We start from the raw sequence: 5,574 nt of genomic DNA on the forward strand, positions 1-5,574 counted from the left end.
GTTTACATCCCCGTAACTTAGCAGTTCGGCAAAAGAGACCGATAGAATAAGTTCTAGGCTTACAAAGAATAAGTCCTGGGGTCGATTTGCTCGACTAAAGGTGGTGCTCCAGCATGGCCGCAGTCAAATGACTGAAACGAGTAAAGAGTAAACTCCAGAATATGCACTACCAACCCATTTTGAAAGCACTATCTTTTTGATTGAAGAAACACAAAAATATACTGAAATAACAACTGCTACTTTGAACTCAAATTCTGTTAAGATTTACCTTTAGTAAATCTCAAAGTGGATCTTGTCAATGTCTTTTGTGGCTACAATTGGAGTCTTTCATTTTACTTGAACAAAATACTCTGATCATCATGTTACACCCTTTCATAACTATCTACAGCAAAATGGAATGTAAAGTATGACTTCAAATGAAGCCAATATGATCAATTTGATATGTCCTGTAAATTAGCATGGTGACAGACATACTACATATCCTGTTACTGAAGGGATTTGTGTGGTGGTGTTCCATCATTTGTCTTTAAAAGCTAATATCACCTGGAATTGTTGCTTGTCAGAGAGGTAATGTAGCTTACAACCATAATCTGTCCTTAAAGTACAAGCAGGATTAAAAAGGTCTGTTTGGAAGTCTGATCTGTAATCTCATTGTTTGAAGGAGGCTGTACCTTATTTTGTTAATCTAGGAAATCCAAGAGGTCAAGTTAATCTCAGTGTAATTTGAAATTCAAGCATAAAAGACCAGATCTGGGTACCCCAAAGCATTTTATCTGAGGTTCATGAAAATTAGCATTTAATCAAAACAATCTCTATCATTTTAAAATTCACTTTTCCATACTTGCATGAGTTGGATGGAATTTTTCAGGGCCGATCTCTCCTTGGCTGGATGCTCTTCCAATCACCAACTCTCACCAGTTTCTAAGTAAGGCAATATTCCTCCATTGTCTAGACATATCTTCATTGGCACTATCACATGATCTCAAGACAAGGACCCCCCCCATCATCATTTAATGTTTGCTTTCCATGCTGGCATGGTTTGGACAATTTGACAGGAGCTGGCAAGGCGAGAGGCCACACCAGGTTCCATAGTCTGTTTTGGCTTGGTTTCTACTTCTGGATGTCCTTCCTAATGCCAAACTCTTTACAGAGTGTACTGGGTGCTTTCTATGTGGCACTGTCACCAGTGCTTTTTACATGACACACTCACCTGTGCTTTTTATGTGGCACCAGCACCAATGTCTTTTACATGTACCTTGGTTTCAGGATATCAATTCTGCAGTCAGTGGCTCTTCTTGAGTACAGCAAAGCACCACATATCTCACCCCTCCTCCACAGGGCTTCTTTCAGTTTCCACCTAACATTCACAAAGCTTTCACCTGGGGTTATAGTAGAGGACACTTGCTCAAAGTGCCATGCAGTGGGACTGAACCTGAAACTATGATTGAACAGCAAAACTTCTTAACCACACAGGCACAAGACCACATTATTTTAGGGAGGCTATAATTGATTAAATTAACCCCAGCACTCGATTTGTATTTTATTTTATTGACCCACTACCTCTATAGAATTTGAACTTAGAATGTAAGAGGCCATAATTAAAACTGCAAGTTACTTTTACCTGATATACTCTATCCATTCTACAGTTCTCCTGGTCCTCTATTAATGGGTAATAATAATATAGGTTTCAAATTTTGGGGGAGGGGGTAAACTTATTACATTGACCCCAGTGCTCACCTGATACTTATTTTATGGACCTTGAAAGGATGAATGACAAAGTCAGCTTTGGTGGAATGTCAAATCAGAACGTAGAGATGGGTAAAATGTCTCTAAGCATTTTGCCAAGCGTGCTAACAATTCTGTCAGCTTGCTACCTGGATAACAATGATATACTTTTCTACTCAAGGCACAAGGCCCGGAATTTTTTGGGAGGGAGCCAGTCGATTACGTCGACCCCAGTACCTAACTAGTATTTAATTTATTGACCCCTGAAAGGATGAAAGGCAAAGTCAACCTTGGCGGAATTTGAACTCAGAACGTTTAGACAGACGAAATACCGCTAAGCATTTTGCCTGGCGTGCTAACTTTTCTTCCAGCTCGCCGCCTTCTGGGTAATAATGATATAGCAAAGGGTTATGTCTTGGTAGAGCAGAAGATTAAATGATTTATATTCATCTGAATTCTGGATATAAATCTTACCATAGTCAACCATGAGGTCAAGTCCTCATCGCAGAGTGACGGCTGGTGTCCTTAAATGACCCTGAGAACAATGTCAGGATTGTACAAGCTCCTGGTAGGACCTCCCATACTGAACAGGTCAAAGAATAGAGGTCAGACAATATGTACCACCTCTTTGTGTAGGAGGCTATACCTCTAGCTAGAAAAAAAAGCAAAGTTACAGAATCATCAATGATATTTCAAAACCAACAAGACCTGAAAGAGGAAGGCCTTCCATACTGAGGGAGGGCCCTTCCCAGAGTGGAGAAAAGCCAATGGCCTATGCTTCTCAGGGAGCAAAGGGCTTAAATAAGTAATAGCCAATTTCACAAAGTTTCATCAATTTAAATACGTTATTAGAACTCTGTGATTTGGTAAATAGTAACTTACTTCTAGATAGACTGTCAAAAGAAATTAATGTTATTAACATTGTTTTGTCAAATATTTAGAATTTATAGCATTTGCTCTGCTTGGATTGAAATTTAATTTTCCATTCCTATGACACAACTTACCTAAACCCTTTTCTCCCTATGGAACATAAACTATCAATGACATTTCCATATTGTTCTTGACTCTGGGCTGTTCTCCCTGGGGGAAGAACATCCTTTCCCAGATCTTGTTGGTGTTGAATTGTCATTGATGCTTTTGTAACTTTCTTTTTTCTAGGTAGGGTTGTTGGCCTTTCACAAACCTATTTTTACCTGTAAGAAGTGGTAGCACACCTGAGTCTGGTCTCTATCTTTTGACACTGTCCAGCATGGGAGACCTTACCAGGAGCTTGCACTCCACTGATATAACTTTCAGGCTCATTGAGACACACAAGCTACCAAACAGCCACAAGGACTGAGTCTTATGGTGGCCAATGAGACAAAGTATGATAGCACTAAAACTCATTAGGAAGACTAACACAAGAAAGTGAACTGTATGAATCAATAATAATAATATAAAATGCATCCAATCACAAAAATAAAGAACATCGATGCAATGCATCATAACAATAATAAAAGCTGGTAATACAGGAAACATTTCAACTCATGGGAAGAAGAATCCAGGCAGTTGATATAAGAGGCTGTGGTGATGTAGAAATGTACACATATGCTCAAAAATAATGTTGATACTATGTACATATCTCAGTATCAAATAAGAACATAACAGAATAGATATAGCTGCTGGGAGATTATGACAAAAATATAAACAGCTGACTAATGAGAAACTAACTGATCCACTATCCAAAGTGATTTCTTACACCACTGCTTGTGCTCATTGATATTAGTTGTTTTTATGTAACAAGACCATTTAATATCAACTATGTTTAAATGCCTGAGATGAATTGTTGATGAGAATATAGTTTTCCACATTATTAATTTCATGTTGAAACTGTATATTTACACTGTTTATATCTATACGGTTTTGACCTTTCTTCATCATTGGAGAAAGTTCAAGACTAGATTTGAATTAGGAATGAATTTGAATTAAGACTCTATAAGGTTCCAACTTTGAATCCAGTTTGGGACACTCAATATAACCAAGAATAAGACACCTGCAAATAATTGGAGAATTTAGTGCAAATCTAAATACTGTACGGTATGCCGAAGAGAATAAGAGCATGTAGAATTATAAGATAATTCAACAATATCTTTTTGAAGCCTAACCTCCTAGAGTTTGGTTTCAAGAAAGATTCATAGAGTTTGCAATTCAATAACTCAACAAAATATTTCAAGCATTCGATAAGTTTGTCTCAATACAGTCAAGAATGCAAACTGAATTTGCCATTCTGATTTTCAAAATATTTTCACTGAGCAGTTTCTACTTAATCAAACATCCATCTTATAAATTATTCTCATTTCAACGAGGAAGAACTTTCATGTGTTTACCTTATGTACTCAAGAATTATATAACATAAAACAATATAATGAGGAAATATATAACTTAATAGGATAGCTGTTCATGTCTAACCATATGAGTTTAGCATCATTTCTTATAAATGAGCAGCACAACATTCTCCAAACAAGGAAGGTACTCACAAATTTGGAATTATTTTCTGGCAAATTGCTTCTCAATGATATCTATAGAGATGAGTCCTGAATTCTGCTTTAAGAGACTAACATATATTTAGTATGCTCAAGTCACAGAATCTTCCAGACTTTTCCTATTTAAGATAATGATGAGATTTCCATGGTAATGAGCTGTGAATTTTGAGCCTGCTTTAGCATGAGACAAGAGTCACACCTAAGATTATTCAGAAAATGGTGGTTCTATAAGAATCACCATTTTCTGAATAATTATTCATGAGATTTATTCACACGAATGGGGTCATGTCTGTCTTAAGACAAGTTATTAATTGGTCTTATATATTCCTAATATCAGCTTTTTAACTGCTTAATTGAAATGTTCCTAACTGAAAATGTGTGTTTTTTTTTTAATAAAAAAAGCAAACGTATACACAGAACGAACACTGGATCTCATTTTGAAGTAATCATAACAAGTAATGGTATTTTAAATATTTTCAGCTGGTAACTCGGTACTACTCAGGTAAAAAGCCATCCATCTCACTGTGAAGTGACATCTACAAATCTATATAGGTGCTTATTACCTGCAATAACATCCTTTGGAAATATTTGGACAATTTTTAATTCTACATAAAGATGAAATTAAGAAATGTTTTCCAACATTCATGCGCATCTTTTTAAATAAAATTTCAGTAAAATATAATCGGAGTATATCACCTTTCCACAAAGAAACAATAATAATCTATTGGTTCTTGGTTACATGAAACGAAACTAGTAAATAATGTGGCACAAAATTGCAAATTATATCCCTTAGAACAATTAATGAAACAAGGGAGAGAATTATTAAACAAAACAGAGTTTCTTCTCTTGTACTGATAAATACTTAAAAGCACTGAAAAATTCATAGAAAATGCGAGTTAAGTATGATTAAGAAGTTTGCTTTGCAACCAGGTGGCTCTGAATTCACTTCCACTTTAGAGCATCATCTGCATATATCTTCTATCATAAGTATTGCTGGGCGAATATTGCATGAGTGTAATTTGGTGGATGTAACTGTTGAAAAACTTTTGAAGGCGGAGTCCCAGCCAGGGTCAAAGTCCAAATATATCTTCTATCTGTTTCAATCAGACTGTGGCCATGCTACAGAACCGCCTAAAAGAACTTTTAGTCGAAAAAATCTACTCGAGTGTTTAATTTTTTTTACTAAGCCTGGTACTTATTCTATCAGACTGTCCTGCTGAACCTCTAAGTTCGTAAACACACCAACACCAGATGTCAAGCGGTGGTGGGGATCACACACACACACACACACACACACACACACACACACACACACACACACACACAC

Source organism: Octopus bimaculoides, chromosome 5 (genome assembly GCF_001194135.2).
Source record: "Octopus bimaculoides isolate UCB-OBI-ISO-001 chromosome 5, ASM119413v2, whole genome shotgun sequence".
In the NCBI taxonomy this organism is placed as follows: Eukaryota; Metazoa; Mollusca; class Cephalopoda; order Octopoda; family Octopodidae; genus Octopus; species Octopus bimaculoides.